The sequence below is a fragment of the Sciurus vulgaris genome, assembly GCF_902686455.1.
Source record: "Sciurus vulgaris genome assembly, chromosome: 13".
Classification (NCBI taxonomy): Eukaryota; Metazoa; Chordata; class Mammalia; order Rodentia; family Sciuridae; genus Sciurus; species Sciurus vulgaris.
Window position 1 is genome coordinate 18,230,315 of NC_136474.1, and position 27,218 is coordinate 18,257,532.

General features: G+C 39.8%; 1 long non-coding RNA gene across 1 annotated transcript in view; it reads right to left on the bottom strand.

Annotated features, from left to right (window-relative positions):
• Window positions 1–391: 391 nt before the first annotated feature.
• LOC306643038 overlaps window positions 392–27,218 on the bottom strand; it is a 77,951-nt gene continuing 51,124 nt past the window's right edge. Inside the window, exon 3 of the long non-coding RNA XR_013758806.1 lies at window positions 392–726. This is a non-coding gene — a long non-coding RNA (uncharacterized lncRNA). The remainder of the gene's footprint in view (window positions 727–27,218) is intronic.

Consider the following 27,218-nt stretch of genomic DNA (forward strand, 5'->3'; position numbering starts at 1 on the left):
CACCATCTGCTGCCTTGGGCACTGTTCCAGAACCAGGACTCTCATGGATCACTTCTGCTCTGGAGAACAAGCACCCCAGGCCCCACCTGCTCAGACAGGAGGTCTCCCCCGCCACCTGCTTCCAGCTGCCATGTGCAGGAAGCGAGCTCTCACTGGACATGCATGCAACGTGGAAAAGGTACCCTGCTCCGGGCCTGATCTCCAGGTCTCTGCAGGGCAAGATCAGGATCTGGAGCAGGTTCAACCTCACAGCCTCAGAAGAGGAAGTCCAAGTCATCGGGAATCCAGATAAAAAGAGGCTCCGTGGAGAGTAGGGTTGGTGGGTGGCGTGGCCTCTGGGGTGGCCGCGCCTCTGGTGAGATCACTCCCTTGCTTCATTCCACACCCCAACAGTTCCACCTCACTCAGGACAGGTCCTGATGGTCCTCAGGAAAGCAAGGGAATGGGAGGGTACTGGGAGTGTAGAACGTGGGGAGGGGGAGGGCAGAGGGAGCTACTGGGAGGGGAGCCAGGTGGGAAGTTCTGCCTTGATGGCCTGTGTCAGTGGGAATAAAGGCAGATTTGCAGGAAAAATCTTCTTGGGCTGCTGCTTCTGCCATGGTGTCTGTGCAGCTCCATGCAGTGAGAACTGAGAGGAGGAGGTAACTGGAGATGCCAGGCCCCAGGTTCACCAGTGCCCATCCTCTGGGTCAACCCTCCACGTATGGACTGGTCCTTCCACTGATCCTGGGAGAAAACAGACAACAAGCTCCCAGAACTCCACACATCACCACATTGGAAAGGCATCCCTTGGTTAGGGGATCTTCTCTGTGCACCCCTTCATGATCTGTGTCCCTTCAAAATCTCTTACCAATCATCTGAAGGCCAGACATGAAGAGGAATCACAAAGAGGCAACGCGCATCTCCATTGGTGTTTGCAGCTCTGAGGTCTGCGGACTGACTGCTGGCTCAGATCTTAGTGTTAGTAGCCACGAGATTGAATGTCAGCGACCCTCAGCTCCTAGTAGTAACAGCTCCCCTGTTGTCTTCCTGGGAGCAGTAGGCAGCTCCTTCCACCAGTTCCCTGGCCCTCAGCAGTCAGCCTGACCTAGCAGTTCCTGCAGCTGTCCTTTGTTATGGGTCACTCTCTGTGCTTGATGCTCTCAGACTGACCTGCCCATTCTGCCAGATTGTAGTGAAGCCAACCTGACCTGCTCTAGCTGAGATGAAAGTCATGAATGTACAAACTGTACCCATCCCTGAGAGACTTCATTAGGACCCTGGCTGCACCGGAATGGGAAGTGGTACAGGACTGTTTGCATAAGGAGATGGGGAAGGAATCTCATTTGAATTAAAAAAGTGGACTCAAGCATGCATGGCATCCTTCCAGATACCTGCAGTGTTTCTGCTTAGGCACAGACAGAGGAGGGGTTCCATGCACTCCAGACTGGGAACCCCTGAAGGGCCCCAAAGGGGTGGCGTCATCTGGGGTTGACCTGCTATGGAAGCAAAAGGTTCCGAGTGACGGTGGGGTGTCTGTGGCAGCCATCGTCATCACAGAGAAGGGCACAACTCTATGTAAAGTACATTTTGAGAACTTTGGGACCTCGTGTCCCATTTAATGGAGACCTGCTTCTGAGCCTGCCACCCCTGCCCTGTGTCCTTATCTGGTTGCTAGAAGTAAGCACGGAACAATGTATGTTTTTTAACCCAGCTTTTTCTCCTCCCATGATTGATGCTGGACAGTGAGATTGATTCAATCCCCAGATTGGCCAAGGTCTTCCTTAGGAGGTGGCCTGTAAGAAGACCAGGCCTGGCTTCTAGGGAGGGAGTCACAGCACAGCAGGGAACTGTCAACTGACAACACCAGCCACACGCTCTCCTCTCACTAATGGAATTTTGTGCTTTCTGACGGTGACCACAGGGCCTGAATCCTTGTGGATGCCTGATGTTAGCTGCACATTTATGGAAACTCAGGTGAAGAAACTCTTCCTAGTCTCTGTGCACTAGGCAGGATTGGGCAGCATCTCCTCTTTCCTGGCATCTTGGGCAGGATGTACCATGCTTGGCAAGTAGCTGAGGCATGACCTGCTAACATCGTATGATTTTTCCTTTGGTCATTGCAAAAAAAATTCAGAAAGACATTCCTGAAGCACATATCACTCTCGAATATTAATTCTAAGGTTTTCATAGATTTTCATGGACTTTTCCTCCATATCAGCAAGAAATTCACAGACACAGCCAAGGAGGGCAGTCCTGAGGGAAGGGGTCTCCAGAGATGCTCTAACACAGGCGCAGTTAGGAGAAGCTGTATGTAGGAACTGCCATAAAAGAAGACTTAGGGGTGTGGAGTGGGTAGGAGCCCTCCTGGGTAGAGAGCTGTGTGAACAAACCATGAAGGTTCTCGAGTCTCTTCAGTCAGAAGAAAGCTACAATTTTGTGTACTCTTTCTTTGCATAAGAAATCTGTGAGAGCACTTAACCACCAAGTGGAAAAGAAACCCTGAGCAAGGGGACACTAGAGTTGATAAGGCCAGGGGATGGGTCAGAGGGAGACACTGGAAGAGATGACTGATATATGAGTTAGCTTTTTGTCACTGTGATAAAATGCCTGAGAAAGTCCAGTTAAAAAGAGGAAAGTTTACCTTGGCTCATGGTGTCACAGGTTAGTACCTCTGTTACATGGTCACTTGGCCACACTGGTTCAGGCCATTGGGAGAACAGTACACTCTGGCAGGAGCACATGGTTGGGAGTCCTTTTCATCTCAAGGCATCAGGGAAGCAAACTGGGGGATATGGTCCCACCTTGTGTCAAGAACACACCTCCTGTGACCTAACTGATTTCCTCTAGACTCTGTTGCTTAAAGCTTCTGCTATTTCCTGATAGTGCCACAAGCCAGCACCAAAGTCTTCAGCACATGAACCTTTGGAACACATTTAAGAGCCAGACCATAACACTGGTATTGAGCCACAGCTCCTCCTATTAGATAAAGGTAAAGCGTTTGATCTGAGGTGCCCAACAGTACCCTTCCTGCACTTGGATTCTCAGCTCTTCCAGTTCTAGGAGGTGGTGGGAAGCCCTGCATCCTGAGGTTGTGAGTCCAGCATTCATCAGCCTGGAGGAAGGGAGGAGGAAAAGCTGCCTGGAATCAGGGCTGGGAGGAGGGGACCAGAGCCGTGGGCCTTTCCTTCTCCAGCAAATCCCAGGCACCATAGGACTACTATTCGGGAACACCCAGCTGTATCAGGAAAGCCAGCACACCTGGAAGATGCTGCTTACATGGCTTATCACAGATGCAGAATTTGAGAAATTCCATCCCTTTGGGAGTGACTATTCCATGTTACAGCCGCTCCTACCTGTGAACTTCACACCCTATGTCTTCCTGCCTCCCTCCCTCCTGCAGACATGCAGCTGCCCAGTCACACGTTCTGTTGCAGAACTGGCTGGAGAAGGCTCACTGAGTACAGTGAGTGGGCGTGGGAGAGGCAGGAAGGAAAGGAAGACAATACAGTGGAGTAATGGCCACTTGGAAGGGGCGGCTCTGCGAGGCAAGAGCTCATGGGTGGCTTCTGAAGCCTCTGCACCTTCCTCCTCTTCCCCACTTTACCTCATTTCCATGCTCTCAGGTGAGGACTGGCCAGTGCCACATCCCTTTTAGTCTGAAAATATGTGATTCCATACTTTCTGAATCTCATGTGGCACAGACCCTAAAGCCATAAGGGTCCTGGACATTTGGAATCAAGAGAATGGCTTCTTTGTCTTTGTGGCTTTTGATTCGAAGATTGTAATTAGTCCCGGATTTGAGATGCTTTGCATGAACTCGAAGCCTGTGCTTGGGGGCTGTCCCATTTTAGGTTGTTAGTGAGGTTTCCATTGCTGTAACAAAACGCCTGAGATAATCAACTGAAAAAGAGGGAATTCTTATTAGGGCTCATGGTTTCTGAAGTTACATCCCATTGTCAGTTGGCCCCACTGCCTTGGTCCTGTGGCAAAGCAGCCCACGGTGGCAGGAGCACATCATGCAGCAGTGATGCCCAGGAAGCAGAGAGCAAGAGGAGGGGCCAGGTTCCTGACTTCCCCTTTAAGGACACACCTATTGACCTCCCCTTTAATGGCATGGCTCCTGATCTCACCTCCTCCAACTGTGCCCCACTTCCTATGGTTTCCAGCACCTCCCAGTAGTGCCACAGGTTGGGGCCAAGCCTTAAAAACATTGGCTTCTTGGGATCTTGGGAAGGTGCTTGGGAACAGTGGTAAGAATGTAACAAATGGCTACAGTGACCAGCCTCCTTAATATCTATAGCAGCTCGCCTCACATAGTTACATTATGGAACCAACCCGGGTGCCCTTCAACAGATGAAGGGATAAAGAACATGTAGTACATATACACACGGAATATTACTCAACCTTAAAGAAGAATGAAACTATGGCATTTGCAGGTAAATCAATGGAAGGATCTATAGAATATCATGCTAAGTGAAATAATCCAATCTCAAAAACCAAACTCTGCATGTTTTGTCTGAGAAACGGATGCTGATCCACAGTGGGGGTTTGGTAGAGAAGAATGCAGAAACTTTGTTTTATGCAGAGGGGGTGAGGGGAGTGTGGGGTGGTGGGGATGGGAAGGACAGTAAAATGAGATAGACATTATTACTCTATATGTTTATGAAAAAAATTTTTTTAATTAGGAAATAAGAATGAAAAAAAAGTAAAGAAATGTGATGTGTGATCCCATGATGTGCACAATGAAGTCAGAATGATCACGACTTGGGAATGTTTAATATCTCTGACCTCACCCAGCTCTTATTTGTCCACTTCATGTTCACATCAGGTGAATTGAATAACGGAGAAAGCTCTGGTGTTTCCTGTTGCATTTTCAGAGCAAAAGAAGAGAAATGTAAGCAAAGAATTTTTCATGGGAAGATGTAATAAAGACTTCTACAAAGAAAACAACAGAACACTGAAATATGAAATTGATGAAGACACAAGAAGATATAAAAAATGCTGCATTCATAGATGAGTGCAATTCATATTGTTAAATTCACTGTATTACCAAAAGGAATGTACAGATTCAATGCAACCCCAATCAAAATACCAATGACATTTTTCACAAAACTAGAAAAAAAGCCTAAAATTCATTTGGAAGAACAGAAAAGATTCAGAAAGTCCAAGCAATTCTAAGGCAAAGAAGGAACACAGAATATCTGATTTCAAACTATACTCCCAAGGTATCGTAACAAAACTGCATGGAATTGGCATAAAAACATATAGACCAAGGTTTTAGAATAAAAGACAAAAAGACAAATTCACTCAGATACAGTCATCTGATCCTTAAAGGTGCCAACAACATACATAGAAGAGACAGTCTTCGAAACAAATGGTGCTGGGAAAACTGGTTATTCATGCATAGAAGAGTATGACTAGACTCTTACGTAACTCAACTCAACATGGATCGAAGAACCAAGGATCAGACTAGAAAGTAGGCAACCTTATGAAGAAAATGGAGGGTCAATATTCTAACAAAGACTTTCTCAATAGGACTCATAAAATTCAGCAAATAATACCAAGAATTAATAAATGGGTGAGCAATGAATTAAAGAACTTCTGCACAGCAAAGGAAACAAGAGCATGGAGAATCTACAGAATGCATAAAAAAATCTTTGCTAACTATGCTCATGACAGAGTGTTAACACCCAGAAAAAATAAGAAGTAAAAAATCTTAACATTAAAAAGCAAACAATGCAACAATAAATGGACAAAGAAATAGAAACTTCTTAAAAGAAGAAATAAAAATGGCCAACAAATACATGAATAAATGCTCAACATTACAAGCAATTAGGGAACTACATATCAAAACTGCTCTGAGATTTCATCTCACTCCATTCAAAATAGCAGATGTCAAGAAAACAAACAATAAATGCTGGATAAGATGTGACAAACAGCAACACTTACACGCTATTGATGGCACTGGAAATTATTACAAACCCTATGGATATCAGCATGGATGCTCCTCAAAAGATTAGAAATGAAACCACCATATGACCCAGCAATACCACTCCTCAGTATTTATCTGAAAGAATCATAGTCATCATACTATAGTGATACATGCACACACACTCCTTTATAGCAGCACATTCACTATAACCAGAATGGAACCATCCTGAGTGTCCCACAAAAGAGGAATGAATTTAGAAAATGAGGGATATATACATAATGGAGTTTTACTCACCATAAAGTAAAATGAAATTATGTCAGTTGAAGGAAAATGGATGAAACTGGAAACCATTAAATTAACAAAATATTCCAAAATCAGAACAACAAGGGTTGGATGTTCTCTCTCATATGTAAAAGCTACAGAAGACAAAGGAGAAGAGAGGTGGTAATTCATAAGTAGTGTTGATTAAAGGGACCATGGGGAGGGAGCAGGGAAGGGAAAGGAAGGGAAGGATATTGTTTAAATTATATTCTTATATCTGGTGCATGCATGAATATGTAGGAACAATTCCCATCATATGTACAACTACAATGTACCCATAGCAAACCAAGAAAAAAGAAATCACCACTTCCAAAACAAGATGGAAAGCATGCAAATACATGAAAATTGAACAATATACTTCTGAATGATGAATGGGAGACAGAAGAAATCAGGTAAGTATAAAATTCACAGACTCAAACAAGAATAGTGATACAATATACCCAGAACTTCTGGAACACTATGAAAGCTGTTCCAAGAGGAAAGTTTATAGCCTTCAGTGCCCAGGTAGGAACATGTGAAAGATCCCAAACAACTTCATGGTGCAACTTAAGGTCTTAGAAAAAAAATTCAATTCCCAAACCAGAAGGATGAAAATAATGAATATTAGAGTTGAAATCAAAGTAATACACAATAAAATTCAATATAAAGGATGAATGAAGTGAAGGGTTAGTTCTCTGAATAGATGAACCCTTAGAAAAACTCAGAAAAAACACAGATTAACAACATTAGAGATTAAAAAGCAGAAATCACCACAGATTTCACCACATCTAAAGGATCATTAGGATCATTAGGAACTGTTTTCAAGGGTAAACTGGAAAACCTAGAAGAAATGGAAACTTTTCTACACAAACATATAATATGCAATATTATATATTCCTAATCAAGAATATATTAAAAACCTTAAAGAGACCAAAGAAAAGCAATAAGATAGAAGCAGTAAATAAAATACCTTCCAAAATATAGTCCAGAGTCAAACAGATTCTCAGTGCAACTCTAAAAGACATTTAAACAGAAATAATGAAGCAGAAAACTGTGGAAGCTTTTAAAATCCCTTCTCTGAGGCCAGATACCATCCTAATACCAAAACCAGATAAGCACTCATTGAGGAAAGAAACCTATACACCAATATACCTGATGAACTTCGATGCAAATATATTTAATAACATATTAGCAAATCATATTCAACAACACATTAAGAAGACTGAATATCATTACTAAATTGGTTTAATTCCAGGGATTTAAGGATGGCTTAACGTCCACAAATCAATAAATGTAATTCACCATATGAGTAGAATTCAACAGAAAAACCATATAGTCATCTTGATACATGTAGAGAAAGCCTCTGACAAATCCCAGCACCTATTTATGATGAAAACGGTGAAGAACCTAGGGGCAGAAGGGACTTACCTCACTCAACATGATTAAGACTGTATATGACAAAACCAAAACCAGACCCATCACACACAATGGGAGGAAACTGAAAGCATTTTCCTTTACAATCTGGGACAAGATGAGGATATCCCACCCACACCTGTCCTGTTCAAAATAGTATTTGAAATTTAAGCAGACCAAAGAGCAAAGGAAATGAGATAAAAGGGATAAAAATAGGAAAGGAAGAATTCAAATTATTGCTGATTTCAGATGATATGAAGCTATATCTCTAAGATGCAAAACACTCCAAGAAAAGACTGCTAGAGCTGATAAACAAATTCATCAAAGCACCAGGTTACAAAATCAACCTTTTGAAAATCAATACATTTCCAATACATCAATAATGAACCCAGGAAAAACAAAATCAGAACAGGACCTACCAAAATTGAAATACCTAGGGAAAGATGAAATATGTAGAGGAAAATACCCAGGGAAAGAACTCCACAATGAAAACTATAGAACACTGCAGAAGCAAACTGAAGAAGACCTTTGAAGATGGAAAGATCTCCCATATTCTTGGACAGGAAGAACTAATATTGTCAAGGTCGCCATACTACCAAAAGTATTACGTAGATTCAGTATAATCCCCATTCAGTGACCAATGACATTCTTTGGGGAACCAGGAAAAAGAATCCTAAAATCCATGTGCAATAACAAGAGACCCAGAATAGTCAAAATAATAAGGAACAAGAAACATGATGTAGGAGGCATCACAATAGCTCATCCCAAATGATACTAGAGAGTGATAATTTAAAAAGTCATGGTATAGTCATCAAAAGACATGAAGTCCACTGGTACAGAAGACACAGAGAAAACTCCCCGTAGATACAGTCATTTGATACTTAAGAAAAGTGCCAAAAACACATGTTGGAAAAAAATATTGATAGTTGTTTCCACAAAAAGTACTGGGAAAACTGGACAACCATATACAGAAGAATAAAACTAGATTCCCAATTTCCACACTGCACAAAAATCAACTCAAAGAGGATTAAATAACTAGTAATTCCACCAGAAACTTTGCAACTGCAAGAAGAAAACACAGGCTCAACACTCCAACATTTTGGTGCTGGCAACAACATCCACAACAAGTAGCCTAAGATCAGGAGATGAAACCAAGAAACACTAAGTCTGACAGCACCAAATTTGAAAGTTTTTGAACATAGCAAAGGAAACAAGAACATGAAGAGGGGGGTAAAGAATGGGTGAAGATTTTTCCAGTTGATCCTCTGACAAAATAAGTACCAAAAGGAGATTAATATTCAGAATATATCAAGAACTCCAAAAAACCTAATGTCCCAAACATTTCAAAAATCAATAAATGGGCCAACCATCAAAAGAGATGTTTTTAAATAGAAGAGATACAAATAGGCAAGAAATGTATGAAAAAAAAAGTTCGACATGCCTAGCAAACAGGAAAATAATGATCAAATTCACACTGAGATTTCATTCTCAGTCTAGTCAGAATGCCAATCAAGAACACAAATAATGTAGCCAAGCACGATGGTGCAAGCCTATAATCTGAGCATCTTGGGAGGCTGAGATAGGAGGATTGTGAGTTCAAAGCCAGCCTCAGAAAAACAAGGCACTAAACAACTCAGAGGGACCCTGTCTCTAAATAAAATACAAAATAGGGCTGGGATGAGGCTCAGTGGCCAAGTGACCCTGAGTTCAATCCCTAATAACAAACCCCCCATAAATACAAATAATGCACTACTAGGAACCTAAGCAGGTGAAGAAACAAGAAGGAGACTGCTCTGGCCCTTGGTTATGTGGAAACAACAAATTGATTTTGCCCCAGGCACTACAATGAGAGGCAACAGAGGAAGTACATGATTCCTTCCAGGCGGGGAGGGATGCTGCAACAGGAATGGCATTCAGGTGTTTAGGGACTTTGGAATATCAAATATACCCACCAGCTCTCCTGAAACCACTCTCTCTATACCCCCAATAACTCCAGAAAGCCACTACCACCCATCTTAGAACCAGAAAACACTGCAGATCATACCCAGGGGGCACTGGAAACAAAATTTTACACATATACCTAGTACACAGGATACAAACTCTTACTGATCCTCATACATACATTTACAGGGTGGCTACAGAGTTTTCCTTATACAGAGAAAAGGCAAAAGAAGTGGCAAGGTATTCCTAAAGGAAATCATCCCTAGTTTGGCTTACCAAGACCCCTATAAAGTGACAATGGTCCAGCTTTTATGGCACAAATTACCCAGGAAGCAGCAAAAGCTCTGGGGATACATTATTTTCTACATCTTCTTCCAGCCAAGTAAAAAGGGCCAACCATTCCCTAAGAAGACTTCACCTAAGCTATGACAGGCAATATCCAAAACCAAATGAATTTATAACCCATTGTCCTTATGAGAGTCATAAATACTCTGAAAGTTAATCAGATGCTACTTCCATATGAGATGTTACATGGCATATCTTTTCTATCAGCAAATATAGTCCAATACCCAGAAGTGAATGGGATTCTGCAGTACCTGATTGATCTGGGATGTGTTCAGGTCACACTCCAAGAATGTGGAAATGCCCGTTGGTCATGTACAATAAATGCCACAGAGATCCAGAAGAAAGGAAAGCTAGAAGACCAAGTTCTAGTCACAACCTGGAAAGAGATGAACCTATCAAACAGCTACAACCTAGATGCAAGGTACCGTGAATGGTCATTTTAGCTCCCCCTATGGCCATAAAGGTACTGGGCATACCAATGTGGATCACTCTCTCCTGGGTGAAAAAACCATCCCTCTGGATCCTAAGACACTCCACACTCACAGCCTCACAGAATTCATCCTACACCTGTGAACTTCTCGAAGACCTCTGCTTACTCTTCTGGTATAATAACTCCTCAAAATCAGATAAGCAGTGCATAAACATGAAATGAACTTTGCTTTTCTCTTTGCTACTTCACTTCTGCCTTAGGACAACTTCTCCAACTACATGCAGTGGCTCAAGCCTTTAATCTCCCCTCCACCTGGATGTGCCTTTCTGAAACCTGACCAAAAGTAGTTTTCACCATGTCTCTGGAAACAAAGAATTGAGAAACAAATCTTCCACTTCCTCTCATCTTAACTTGGTCAAGTTCCCAAATGAAGCTACAGAAAACACATTTCTATCAACATTCTCTGCTCTTATGCAGCGATATCCATATCCCCTCCCTAACTCTCATCAGGGGTCTGGTTCTTTTGAGTTCCCAAAGCCACCTTCCCAGGTCCTTCTTTACCTCAGGGCCTCCCATTCTTGTGGGTGATGCAACTGCCCCTTTCTATGGCAGTGTACTCTCACTTCACTAACTCCTCATGCTCTATCTAGTGTGTGCTCCTCCAACTGTCTGTTCATAACAACAACCTGGAACTACAACCAGTCATTGCATCAATCTGGCAAGAATGCCCATTCATTATTATAAATCAAAAACTATAAATAGAAGAAAAGCAGCTGGATGTTTTGATGTATATCTGTAATCCCAGTTATTCAAAGTCAAAGGTAGAAAACTTACAAGTTCTAGGACACCCTGGACCCCTTAACCAGACTCTGTCTCAAAATAAAAATTTTTTTAAAGGCCAGGATATAGTTCTGTGGTTGGTAGAATGTGTTTCTAGCATATGTGAGTCCATGGGAGCAATTTATGATAGTAAAAAAAAAAAAAAAAATGCAAGCAGCAATAAAGACAACACATTGCAAAACACAGTTACTATATTAAATGATAAGAGATTGAAATCTTTTCTCCCAAAATAGACAGAAGACAACATGTTTTCACTAGTTCTTCTTAACATATGGGAAATCCTAGCCAGATGAAATGACAAGTAGTAGAGACAAAGTGCATATTAAGGAGAAAAGAAGAAGTATAACATCCTTTGTCCAGAGACTTTATGAATTCAAATCTCAAGAATATTAAGATTCCAAGAAAATAATCACTAGAATGAATAAATGCACTAAAGGTACCAATACATAAACCACCCACATATAAGCTGTTTGTAAATACTAAATATGGAAAAAAATCAAGAAAACAAGTCAATACACCATATCAAATAAAATATAATATGAGACCGTATGTAACCAAGATCAAAGACTTGTAACCTGAAAACTGCAAAACAATGAAGGAAACTTAGAATGACACCAAAAGTAAAAAACATCAAATAACATGGGCAGGAGACTTAAATTTGTTAACATGCCAACACTGTCCAAAGTGATCTACAGTTTCTGTGCCATCCTTAGCAAAATCCTAATTTCTTTTTTTAATGAATACCAAGTTTACTTTATATTTTTTATTTATTTTTCTTTTTAGTTTTATTTGACAGTAGACTATATTTTGACATAATTATACAACCATGGACTACATCTCATTCTAATTAAGATCCCAGTCTTGTCGTTGTGCAGGATGTAGAGAGATTCTTGGCTGCAAAAATTTTTAAATCCATCCTAAACTTAATGGGGAATATGAAAGTTACCAACTACCAAAACAATTCTGAACAAGAACAACATTGGAGGTCTGAAACATCATAATTTCAATACTTCCTGCCTAACAGCTGCAGTTATGAAAACAGTGTGAAAATGAAACACAGAAATACAGATCAATCAAACAGAGTCGAAAATCCAGGAAAAAAAAAAACAAAAAAACAAAAAACAAAACACCCTCAAGGCTGGGGTTGTAGCTCAGTAGCAAAGCCCGTGCCTAGCATGTTCAATCCTTAGCACTACATGAAAATAAACAAATAAAGGAAAGGCATGCAGTCCATCTACAACTACAAAAAATTTTTTACAAACACCCTAACATAAGTTCTCAATAACTTCTGACAACACCATTCAATGGGGAATGGACAGGCTTTTCAACAAATGCTGTTGAGAAAAATGGATAGATAGCCGCTCAACAAACAATGAGTTGGAACCTTATATGACACCATACACAAAAATTAATTCAACATGGATAGAAAACCCAAATGTAAGACCTGCAACTATAAAACTCTTAACACAAGAGAGACAAAGTCCATGGCAATGAATTTGACTTTTTGGAGAGAATAATAAAAGCACAGGCACCAAAAGAAAGAGAGAAACGGAACTACATCAAGCCTGAAACTTCATTCATCACGGCACACAATCATTAGTGAAAAGGCAACCCACTGAAAGCAAGAAAGTATTTGAAAATCATATTCTGATAAGAAGTTAAGATCTATGATATAAAGAGCCCTTACACCTCAATAATAAGAAAACAAGAATCCAGTATTAAAATGGGGAAAAGACTTTCACAGAAGTTTCTCCAAAGAAGACATGCAAATGGCAGAATCACGTGGAAAGATGTTCAACATCAATAATAGGTGGAAAAATCAAAATCACAATGAGAGCCTGCTCATATGCAGGATGATGGCTACCATTAAAGAAACAGAAAACACCCGTGCTGCTGAGAATGTGATGTAACTGGAACCCCAGGGCACTGTGGATTGGATGCAAAGTGGTGCAGCCTGTATGGAAAACTGTATGGTGGTCCCCCCAGTTTTCAAAAGTAGATATATATGATCCTTCAATTCTACTTCCCAGCATACACCTCTAAAACATTACAAGAAAGGACTTGAACAGATATTTATACACATATAATCACTCCAGGATTATTTATTATACTCAAGGGTCCACTGAAGAAGAATTTTTAAATTTTAGTTGTGCATTATAATCATGCATAAGCATGAAATATAGTTTGTTCCAATATAATCTCCAGAACTTGCCCATTCCCTCACTTTACCTGGTCTGGTGTCCTTTCTTATTCTCTACTGGTCTTCCTTCCATGCATTTATAGTTTTCTTAACTAGTGCTTTACAGATAAACATAAAGATGAAATTTACTATGGTCTCTTCATATATGTACATAGGGTAGTTTGGTCAATTTCATTCCACTATTTTGGATTTTTCTTTTCCCAAGGAAGAATGTTTTTCTCACATGTAGCATATGATGGAATATTATTTGGTCTGAAAAATGAAGGAAATTCTTGTCAATGCTAGAACAGGGATGGTCCCTGAGAACATTATGTTCAGTAAAGGAACACATACTGTATGATACTACTTACATGAGGTACAGTGTACAGAGTAATTGAAATAAAATGGAGAAGAGAACTGTAGTTTCTTAGGGCATGAGGGAAATTGACAATTACTGTCTAATAAATAAGATTCAATTTTGCAAGATGAAAAAAGTTCTGTAGGTGCATGCTGGTATCAGAAAAATGGCAAAATAAGTGTGCTGAAGTAGTTAGGGTAAAATTTTGCTGTGAGTATTTGATCCCATATGAAAAATTAGACTCCTTTTATTTATTTCCACATAAACACACACCAAGGAAATTCTCCCACTAGGAGAAATGATCAATAAGAAATATGAAAGGATTATTCAGGTTGAAAGGAAAAATCACTTCAATCAATCAATCAATTCAATCACTTCAATCAATTCAGGTTGAAAGGAAAAATGAAGATAGCTCCTCAGGAAACTTTAAAGCCAGTACCATTGTACTTTCAGTTTTTAACTCCTCTGCAAATGTGATTGAGGAGTGATCATATAATAATTATATAGCTTGTGGTATTGCCAAAGCACGCACACTGTGAGTCCAGTCATGTGCACCTATGGAACATCAACACGGTCAGGCTGGGAGGGTCCTGTGTGGACTTATAGTCTAGGGTCTTGGCCTTTGTGTTGGCAGAAGGTAAAAACCAAAAGTGGAAGATACAGGAGGACAAACATAAACAACTCTCTCAACTGTCCCTGGATCTGTAAATCTCCCGGCAGTTTCCTTCCTGAGTCAGTCCCTTTGAACCTCATTTCTCATTCTGATGAGGAATGGTCACACCTCACATCTCGGAGGAAAAGCTCCCCAAACCACTCTGGAGGAGTCATCCCTGACTGGCTTCCATCCTTCAGCCCAGGATCCTGGAGAACAGCCCCACCTGAGCACAAGAGGCACGTCCCCGCCTCCCCACCACAACTAACATAGCCAGACAGTGCCTAAGGACAAGAAACAGGAAATCACTTTTGGAGCTTCCGATCAAAGGAACAAATGTCAGTGCACACGGGAAAGGCTTGCCATCACCAATGTACTTCTGTCGCCCCTTCTAGCAGTGGACACACGTATGCCAACCAGCCACAGAGACTTGTGCACACAACCCTTGCTCAGGCACACAAACCTGTAAGGATGCACACTCATTACAATTCCTTCCATTGCAGACAGCATCAAAACCTCTCACATTTGGGAACAGGTGCAAGAACCACAACTCACTGCCACCCCACCAAACACACATGCATGAATCGCCCCATCCCTGTATTCCCTGAATACATACACAACACCTTTCCTTCTAAAAAATATACTTGATCCATACCCCCAAATACACAGGTCCATTATCAGCCAGGTGCTGAAAGACATGCAGCTATAATCTATACTTTCCCAAATGCAGGCTTATACACCCCTATACATTCTATACTCCCAGAATATGTACGCACATCATACCACCACCAAGCATACACACAACCCTACTTGTTACCAGAAATCACACAAGCAAAATCCTAAATCCTCTGAAAAACTGTTGAGATTAGATTCTCTCAACAGAACTACACACTCAATAAACATAAGTAATATTGCCTCATCCCCAACATACACAAAAACCTCTGAGAACTTTCCCAAGATTGAATGCAAACTCATGCACCCTTATTACAAAAATGTAACATCAATAACTATAAAAGACACAGGCACTACCACCAACATACACACATAAACATGACCCTATATCCCCAGAACTATTTGATGTGCAAGCACCAACTCCCAACACACTGTAAAGACTCCCAACCCTCCCCAAATGCACATAACAATGATGTCAACTACAATCTGTGCATCATTTTTTCCCAAATACACACGTGTGACACTAATACACATATTTTACCATTGCACTCTCTGATCTCACACCCTTCCCAAACTAAAAAAATAGACACATTTGCAAACACACTCCATTCAAACACTCCAAATACTCCTCTTAATAATTATTCACAAGACCCACCATGCCATGAACTACCCATGTACACTGTCAATACCCAAGCCTCCTAACTTGGACTCCCACATAAACACACCTCCTACATTCCCTCAGTGGAAACACACGCCACCCACCTACAGCTCGAGAATGAATACACAGCCACCACATTTCCTAAATGCATTCACTGCCCTAGATTACACGAGCTGAGAACACAGGTGTCTGTCTGAATCTACACATCCACAGCACACTCACACACCTAAAGCACACACAGCCACTCTGTCACTAGTAGCAGGTGTACACGGGACTGCTCATACCTGCTGATGTACACAATCAAAAGCACACAACACTGAAGAACTGAAGATTCTCAATTACATAAACTTCCTATCTGCCACATGCCTGACTGTACACCCATCTCCTCGTGTCCTAATCTAAAACAAATACACACCAAAACCCAATTAAATCACAATCAATAACCTCTCTAACAAAGCCTCAAAATTCTGGTCCCCTCCAAAGAAACACTTAAAATACATATGAAGTAGGAAGGAAGAGGTGGACACCAGAGGAAATTTTCAGGAAGCAGGTTTACTGATGGCAGCCAACTGCTCCAGGTGTGGTTTGTGCCTGAAACATTCTCTGGACAGGTATTTGAGAAAATTTTTTTAAACTTTATATCATGGGAGGAAGGGGGACCTTGGAGGATCACGGAGAAGTGCTTTTCATTCCATCCTCTAGACCAGACACAGTTTCACAAGTTTTGACCAAGAAAACAGATAACAGCTTTTCTAAAACAAGTTTACAGATTTTATACACATTTTGTGTCCAAAACTGGCATTTACAAGAGGAAGCTACCAACCTCTGCAGACATGCTGCTGATCTGACAGGAGAAGCTTAATTATGGCAAGGGCCTTTTGGGTGGGGATATTTGGTGAACTTCAGATATACATATCCTCACACCCCACAAAAACACACACCAGGTAGTAGCACCCCAAATGCAATCATACAAGCCCTCCATCAATAACTGAATATACTTATTAACATGACCACAATTTCTATTCTCAAATGTGAACATATACAATCACCCCTATGTTGCAAATATGCACATGCACAAAGTGCCTCAGAATTCGAAGGTCACCAACAAATCTCAGACATACAGAGACCTCAATAACTCCTCCTAAATACTCACAAAGGATACCCCTCCATTCCCCAAAACAACTTGATCACCTCAAAGCCCAAAAGAAGAACATGCACACCAGTCCATCTTCAGAAACTATCAACTGAATCTGTCCACATCCAGGGGCCACATATCCATAACCACTAACACCCCAACATACCCAAAGAGCCCATTCTCTCCAAATCACTATATACCCAAAACTATGTCCCTAAATTCTCATCTAGACACCATGAACAAACACATGAACTCTAAGATCTGAAAATGCACAGATACAACACAGGTGTAAGACAAAGTCCTAGCTCTTTCAAATGCATGCACACATTCACAATAGTCCACAATGCCAACAACACCTCAGAACAAGCACTAACACCCCAAACACACACCCTGCCACAAAGGCACTCACCCAACACTGACCAAAGAAATCACTCAGACACAGTCTTTAGACACCACAATCAAATACTCACACACAAGATAATTCACGGTGTCCTGTTTCAATCCTTTCCATACCTCTACACACACAAGAACACAAAGTCCTGGTGCAAATTCACAAACAGACGCAGGACACCATATACACAGCTGAACACTGACATATCCATTTAGCAAGCTTTCAAGACAAATGGTCTTCTGGGCCTGGCAGAAAGAAGTAGAGGAGTGAAAATGCAGATTTCCACAAAATAAAGAATGTATATGATAAACCCAAAGTTGACATCATATTGGTTGGGAAAAAAAAAATGAAAGCATGTCTGCTAAAATCAGGAACAAGACAATTGTCCACTACTACCCCTTGTTCAATACAGTAAAAAAAATGTCCACTCTCACCCCTTCCATTCACTGTAGTACAAAGATGTTCACTCTCACCCCTCCTATTCAATATAGTACTAGAATTTCTAACCAGAGCAATTAAGCAACAAAACAAAACAAACAAAAACCCCAAAAAAGCACAAAACCCAAAAACAAAAAAAACAAAGGGATACAAATAGAAAAGAAGTCAAATTATCACTGCTTGCAGATGGTATGATTCTATACTTTGAACAGTCTAGTAGCTCCACCAGAATACTAAACTTGACAAATTAAGCAAAGTAGTCAGGTATGCCGGCACATGCTGGTATCTTGAGAGGCTAAGGCAGAAGCCTCACGAGTTTGAGGTCTGAACAATTTAGCAAGATACTGTCTTAAACTAAAAAATTATAAGGGCTGAGGATGTAGGTTGTAGCTCTGTGATAGAGGATTCCAGGGTTCAATCCCCAGTAAGAAAACATACACACACACACACAAACACACAGGTCAGCAAATTGGCAGGATATAAAAGCAACATAGAAATCAATAGCTTTTCTATGCATCAATAATAAACCCACCAAGAAAGAGGAAATAATTCTATACACAATAGCTTTAAAAAATTTAAAAACCTAGAAATAAAACTTACCTGGGAAGTAAAAGTTCTATATAAGGAAAATTACAGGATGCTAAGAAAAAGTGTAGACATAAGAAGATGGAAAGACTTCCCATGTTCATGGATTGACAGAATTAGTATTGTTTAAATGACCACATAACTAAAAGTGATCTACAGATTGAATGCAATCCCCATCAAAATACCAAAAGACATTCTTCACATAACTAGAAAAAGTTATAAAATTCATTAGAAAGAACAAAGACCCAGAATAGCCAAAGAAATACTGATAAAAAAAAGCAATGCTGGCTGGGTGTGGTGGTGCACGCCTGTAATCCCAGTGGCTTGAGAGGCTGAGGCAGAAGGATCATGAGTTCAAAGTCAGCCTCAGCAATGGTGATGCACTAAGGAACTCAGTGAGAACCTGTCTCTAAATAAAATATTGAAATGTCTGGGGATATGATTCAGTGGTTGAATTTCCCATAGTTCAATTCCTGGTCCCTCCTCTCAAAAAAAAAAAAAAAAAAAAAAAAAAAAAGGAGGGATCAACAATTGGCTGCAAATTGCATTATACAGCTTTAGTAAGAAAAACAGCATTGTGGTGGCATAAAAACAGGCACAGACCAACGTAAAAGGACAGAGGACACAGAGTCAAGCCCACACAGCTATAATTATATGATTCTTGACAAAAGTGCCCAAAACATATTGGAGCCTCTTTTAAAAATGGCGCTGGAAGAACTGGATATTCATATGTAGAAGAATGAAACTAGATCCATATCTCTCACCCTGTACATCACTGAAGTCAATTCAAAATTAATCAGATACCTGAGACCAGAAACTGCAAGTGCTAGAAGAAAACATAGGGAGAACACTTTGACATAGAGGTACAGAATTTCCTGAATAGGACACAAATAGTTCAGGAAATAACAAACATCAATAAATGGGATAGTATCAAAATAAAAAACTTTTGCACAGCAAAGAAAACAGTTGTCAGAGTAAAGAGACACACTACAGAATGGGAGAAAATCATTTCCAGTTAATATTCCTAACACTCTTAATATCCAGAATATATGAAGAACTCAAAACACTGAAAACAAATAAAGAAGTAAGCCACGTTAAATGGGCAAATAAACAGATATTTCTCAAAAGAAGTACATTCAGCCAATAATTTTCTTTTGAAAAAGTGATCATCTTTACCCAGCAGGGAAATGTAAATGAAAATTACACTCAGATTCCATCTCATGTCAGTTAGAATGACAGTCATCAAAAATACAAATAACAACAAACGATTGATGAGAATGTGGGGAAAAGGAATTCATACACTGTTGGTAGGAATATAAATTAGTACAGCCACTATGGAAACTGGTATAGAGGTTCCTTCAAAAGATAAAAATAGAATTACCATGTAATCCAGGTATAACACTCTTTGGTATTTAACTGAAAGAATTAAAGTCAGTCTATTTTAGAGCTATGTGCATACCCATGTTTATCTTAGTACAGTTTACAGCTAAGTTATGGATTCAGCCTAGGTGTCCATTAGCAGTTGAATGGATAAAGAAAATGAGGTACATATACACAATGCAGAATTATTCAGCCATAAAGAACAAAATTATGTCCTTTGTAGGAAAATGCGAATGGAATTGGAAAGCATCATGTTAAGAGAAACAGGCCAAACCCAGAAAGACAAGTATCATATGAAAGAGAGGAGAAAATTACAACAAAAGGATGACATGAATGGATAGGGAAGACCATTAGTGTAGTGGGAGGGGATCAAGGAGAGGGGGAAGAGGAGGGCAAGGGGAGGCACTAAGGACTCAGATCCATCACATTTTCTTATATGCATGTATGAATATGCCATAATGAAAAATCACTATGTTGTACAATGAATATGCACCAATAAAAAGCTATGCTATGGATCAAATGGACTTAACAGTTTATCAGAACTTTCCATCCAATGGCTGCAGAAGACACATTCTTTTTATCAGCACATGCAACTTATGTAGAATAGAGAGGCCACAAAACAAGTCTTAAGGAATTCTTAAAAAAATGAAACCATATCTTGTATCTTTAAAGGTCATATCAGAATGAAACTAGAAGCCAATAATAACAGAAACTCTACAAGTTATACAAATAAGTGGAGAATGGAAAACACACCTTTAAATGAATGGTGGGTTACTGAGGGAGTCAAAAGGGAAATTAAAGAAGTTTCTTGACACAAAGGAAAATGGAAACACAACATACCAAAATGTGGGATGCAGCAAAAGAAGGAGGCTTATAGTAATGAATGCATACATCACAAAATTAGAAAGCTTTCAAATAAACAACCTAATAATACATATCAAAGACTTACAAAATCAAGAACAACCCAAACCCCAAATGAGCAGAGGGAACAAGTTGGTGGTGTACCTCAGTAGTAGAACACTTGCCTAGCATGTATGAGGCACTGGGTTTGAGCCTCAAAATCACATAAAAATAAATAAATAAATAAAATAAAAGATATTGTGTCCATCTACTGTAAAAAATTAAAAAATAAAAAAATGAACAGAGGGGGAAAAGATTAGAGTAGGAACAAATGAAATAAAGTCTAAAAAATACAAAAGATGAATGAAACAGATGGTTCTTCAAAAAGATAAAACTTGACACTTTTAGCTAGAATAACAGGGTAGGGGGGAGACCCAAGTAGATAAAATTTGTGATAAAAGAAGAAACATAACTGACACAGAAATTCAAAAGATCAGCCAGGCATGGTGGCACATGCCTGTAATCCCAGCAGCTCAGGAGGCTAAGGCAGGAGGATCGTAAATTCAAAGCCCTCAGCAACTTCGCAAGATCCTGTCTCAAAATGAAAATTAAAATGGCTTTGTATGTGCCTCAGTGGTTAAGGACCCCTGGATTCAATCCCTGGTACAAAAAGAAAAAAGGTAATGAAAAAGAAAACTTCAGAAGATCATTAGCATTACTTTGAATACTTACATGGTAAAAATTGGTAAATCAAGGGCTGGGGATATAACTCAGTTTGTACAGTGCTTTCCTAGCATGCACAAGGTCCTGGGTTCAATCCCCAGCACCACCCCTGCCCCAAATTGGAAAATCCAGAAGGAATGAAGAAATTTCTGAACCAAATGACCTATACTGAGAAGACATAAAATTCTGAATAGACTGATAACCAGTGTTGTGATTGAATCAGTAATAATAATTTTACAAATCCCAGGACTGGATACCTTCATGGCTAAATCTTACTAAGATTTTAAAGAACTAACAAAAGTACTTCCCAAAGCTTCAATTCAGAATTCAAAAGAGAGAAACTTTCCAAGTTCGTTCTATGAGGCCAAATTCATCCTATTGCCAAACTTGACAAGGACACAACAACAAAAAAAGGAATGTAAAGGTCAATATCCCTGATGAACATAGCTGCGAAAATGCTAAAAAAAAAATTACCAAATCAAACTCAATACCACATCAAAAAACCACACACCATAATCAAGCTGGTTTCATGAAAGGGATGTAAGGATGTTTCAACATGCAAATCAGTAAACATAATAAGCCAGGCATTCTGGCACACACCTGTAATCCCAGCTATTTGGGAGTTTGAGGCAGGATTACTGTGAGTTTGAGGTCAGCCTGAGTAACATAGCAGGACCCTGTCAGGAAAGGGGAGGGGAGGATAAATAATTGTACTACATGGCAGTCAGAATAAAGGATAAAAATCATTTATGATCCTCTCAATACATGTGAAAAAACCCCACCTTTGATAAAAATTCAACATTCCTTCATGACAAAAGCTCTGAATGAATGAGGTATAGAATAATCATGCCTCAACAAATTAAGGCTGGGTACCTTACAGCCAACAGCACCCTAAATGGGGAAAAATTGAAAACACTTCTTCCAAAAACAGTGTTCACTCTCACTTCTTTTATTCAATATAGAAGTTTTAGCAAAACTAGAAGTTTTAGCAAAAGCAATTAGGCAGGAGAAGGAAAGGAAAAGCATTCACTTGGATAGGAGGCTCTCAAATTATCCCTGTTTGCTAATGATATCATTCTATACACAGAAGGTATTGTCCATCTACAACTAAAAAATAAAAAAAAGAAAGAAGTAGCCCAAGAATGAAGACCCAAGTTGGTAGACTAGAGAAAGGCTGCATTCCTTCTCCCTGGGTAACTTGGGAGTCCAGCACAGGAAACACTGTTTCTCTGTGAGGCAGTCATTGCTGCCCACAGATCCCTTGCTGTTTAACCCATTCCACAACCACGCTCCCCACTGTCTACCAGCATATTGCCTACCTTTTGAGTGCAGATTGCTGACTGCCACCTATTATCCACAATTTGCCCATTTGCCCACCTCTTGCTTGCCCATCACCTACCATCCAACACTTTCAAAGAAGAATTAACACCAATACTCCTCAAAGTAGTCCATGAAATAGAACCCTTCCAAACTATTTCTATGAGGCTAGTATCACCCTGATAGCAAAACCAGACAAGGATACCATCAAGGAAAGTAAACTTCAGATCAATATCCCTGAATAACATAGACATAAAAATTCTCAATAAAACTCCAGCAAATTGTATACAAAAACATATTAAAAAGGTAGTGCACCACGATAAAGTGGGGTTCATCCATCGAATGCAAGGTTGGTTCAACATTCAGAAATCAATAAGCATAATACAGCACAATAACAGATTTAATGACAAGAATCATGTGATTACCTCAATAGATGCAGAGAAAGCATTTGACAAGATACAGTACTTCTTCATGTTCAAAACACTAGAAAAAATAGGGATAAGAAGGAACATACCTCAACAGTGTTAACACTGTTTTAGGTTTTAAGTTAAAAAAAATTGTAAAAGCTATCTATGCTAAGCTCAAGGCCAACATCATTCTAAATGGAGAAAAGTTGAAAGCATTCCCTCTAAGAACTGGAACAAGACAGGGATGCCTTCTTTCACCACTTCTATTCAATAGCATCCTTGAAACTCTAACCAGATCAATCAGACAGATGAAAAACTTAAAGGAATATGAACAGGAAAAGAAGAACTCAAACTATCACTATTTGCCAATGACATGATTCTATATTTAGAAGATCCAAAAATTCCACCAGAAAACTTCTAGAGCTCATAAACAAATTCAGCAAAGTAACAGGATATAAAACCCATATCCCTAAATCAAATTACTTTCTATACATAAGTGACAAATCCACTGCAAGGGGAATTAGGAAAACTACCCCATTCACAATAGCCTCAACAAAAATAAAATTCTTGGGAATAAACCTAGCAGAAGAGGTGAAAGACATCTACAATGAAAACTACAGAACACTAAAGAAAGAAATTGAAGAAGACCTTAGAAGACAGAAAGATCACCCATGTTCTTGGATAGGTAGAATTAATATTGTCAAAATGGCCACACTATCAAAAGTGTTATACAGACTCAATGCAATTCCTATTAAAATATCAATGACATTCTTCATAGAAAGAGAACAAGCAATCATGAAATTCATTTGGAAAAATAGAGACCCAGAATAGCTAAGGCAATCCTAAGCAAGAAGAGTGAAGTAGGAGGCATCACACTTCCAGACTTGATACTAAAGAGCAATAATAACAAAAATGGCATGGTATTGGCACCAAAATAGACATGTAGACCAATGGTACAAAACAGAAGACACAGAGACAAACCCATATAAATACAGTTATCTCTTACTAGACTACTAAAAAATACATTGGAGAAAAGATAGCCTCTTCAACAAATGGTGCTGGGAAAACTGGAAATCCACATGTAACAAAATGAAATTAAACCTCTATCTCTCACCCTGCACAAAAATCAACTCAAGGTGGATCAAAGACTTTGACACTAGAAGAGAGGGCCTGTGCCTAGTAGAAGAAAAAGTAGACCCAAATCTTCATCATGTCTGCTTAGGACCTGACTTCCTTAACAAGACCCCTAAAGCACAAGAAGTAAAATTAAGAATCAATAAATGGGATGGATTCAAACTAAAAAGCTTCTTCTCAGCAAAGGAAACAATCAATAACAGGAAGAGAGAGCCTACAGTATGGAAAAAATTCTTTACCACACACACCTCAGATATAGCACGAATCTCCATGATATATAAAGAAGTCAAAATCTTAACACCAAAAAAACCAAATAACCCAATAAATGGGCTAAGGAACTGAACAGACACTTCAGAGAAATACAATCAATAAACAAACATGAAAAAATGTTCATCATCTCTTGCAATTAGAGAAATGCAAATCAAAACTACTCTAAGACTTCATCTCACTCCAGTCAAAATGGTAATCATCAAGAATACAAGCAATAATAAGTGTTGGGGAGTATGTGGGGGAAAAGGTACACTCATACATTGTTGGTGGGACTTCAGATTGATGCAAACACTCTGGAAAGCAGTATGAATATTCCTAAGGAAACTTGGAATGGAACCACCATTTGATCCAGCTATCACACTCCTCAGTTTATACCCAAAGGACTTGAAATCAGTATACTACAGTGACACAGCCACATCAATGTTTATACCAGCTCAATTCACAATAGCTAAGGTATGGAACCAACCTAGATGCCCTTTAACAGATGAATGGATAAAGAAAATGTGGTACCTATACGGAATGGAGTATTACTCAGCCTTAAAGAAGAATGAAATTATGGCATTTCTGGAGGATATCGTGCTGAGGGAAATAAGCCAATTGCAAAAAACCAAAGGTGGCATGTTTTCTCTGATAATCAGATGTTGATTCATAGTGAGGGGGTGGGGTCAGTAGGGAAGAACGAAGGAATTTTGGATTATGCAGAGGGAAATGAAGGGGGGGTGGAATCATGGGGATGGGAAGGATGGTAGAATGAGACAGACATCATTACCCTATAAACAAGTATGAAAAAAATGTATAAGAATATTTATCACCATCAAAAAAAAAGATAATGAAAAAGTTTTCCCAATACCACACACACACACACACACACACACACACACACACACATTCTCCAGAAAAAAAGTAGCCCAAGAACAAATAAAAAGGGACAGCCAGGATACATGGAATATATCTTACAGTTCTACCAAACTAAGGCTGCCAGAGTTAAGATAGAAAAAGTATGCCCCTATTAAGTGTCCCACAAAAATCAGTGGAAGGTTGGAATGACCCACAGAGGTAGTTTTGGACCCTGTTCTATACATTTCTTGATGGTGTGAACTTCTATGGCCTGGAAGACTATTCATCTTACATTACTGTGATCATCTACCTTACTTCTAATTTACCTAAAATATCCCAGAAAGGTTGTCAGTGAACAACATTAGATGAAGCCCAAGAGCTCCGCCATCATCCGGGAATACTGGAGTAGGCTCACCAGGCAACAGATGGCAGGTGTCATGTCTTGGCAAGTATGGAGAAGGTTGAATCCAACCAGTTGTTTCTTTTTTCTTTTTTTTTTTGGGGGGGGGGCAGGGTTGTACCAGGGATTGAACACTTGACCACTGAGCCTCATCCCCAGCCCTACTCTGTACTTTATTTAGAGACCTGGTCTTACTGAGCTGCTTAGCGTCTCCCTGTTGCTGAGCCTGGCTTTGAACTCACGATCCTCCTGTCTCAGTCTTCTGAGCTGCTGGGATTACAGGCATGTGCCGCCATGTTGGGCTCAATCAGTTGTTTTTCAGGGGGATTCCTGACATACTGAATATGTCCTCTTAACTGGTAATGATAGCTAATGCCAAAATAATTCAAGAGACCATACCTGCCTGGATTTAGTAGAATCTCTTGAAGGACAAATTCACAATCAAGCGATGCCTAGTCTGCAAATAAAATTGGACCTAAATCAAAATTACTACATGTGGTGAGGCTGTTCTCCTCACCCAGGTTGAACAAACCACCTACAACCAAGTTTGTGCTTATGTGAATCCCAAGATGAACATGAGAGGTTATGCTGAACCCCAAAGGGCCAAACTGGGTGATTTCTTGGAAACTGGTGGAGCATTTACAATACTTAGGAGGGTCAGCTTACAGGCACCGCCAGTGGCATGTACCGACCTTCACTCCCACCTAGGAACTCAGTGGGAGGCTCCTTTTGGCAAACAACCATGGTAACTTCAGTTTGGGTTCCAAAAATACACAACACTGGCTAGCTCTGTTGGACATAGGACATACATGCTCAAATCTCCCTAATTCCAGGAAGCATGCATGCTTTACAGAGACCCCTCAAGGAGGTAACAGGCTTGGAAGGAGAATCAATAGGGATAATCACCCACTTAACTATTAAAATTGACCCAGATTTGCTAAGAAATATTTCTATCCTTATTGTTTCCCATTATTGAATGGACCTTCTCTCAACAGGGAATAATCATAAGGTTTTTATGCTGTAGGTAGGCACCACTCCTTGGGAACAAATTAGCTTTTCCTTGTCTGGTTCAGGTGCTAAATATGCCATGCAGTATGGGCTTAGACAAAGCACTGAAGGATGACAGTCTGTCAAAGCTGACTCAGGTAAGAAGGGGTACTGATCTCCACAATATCACCTTTCAGTTCCCTGGTATGGTCTGTGCTTAAAACTACTAATGATGAATGGACCTAACCATCAACCACAGAAAATAAAACAAGGCTGTTCTCTTTATTAGAGCATCTTTACCAGATATTGTCACCTTAATGAATGGCAAAACAATGTGGGTAAATGGTTTGGACTTATACACTTGGCTAACATGTTCTATGCATTAAAAAAAATACAGAAAGGTCAACCAAAATTTACCTTAACCCATGAAGATCAAATGTATGCATTTACCCAATCACCTATAGGGTACTTATTTAGGCTTACAGTTTATGCATGGGTTTTGATGACAGGGCATCAACACTTGCCCTACATATCCACCAAAAACTCAGTGGAAAGTCATTGGAATCATATAAATGACATTCTCCTCAACAGTCCTGACCACGTATGTCTCATGCCCATTACAACCATGAGGAACCACCTCACTGAGAAGGGATGAATAATTTCCCCACATAA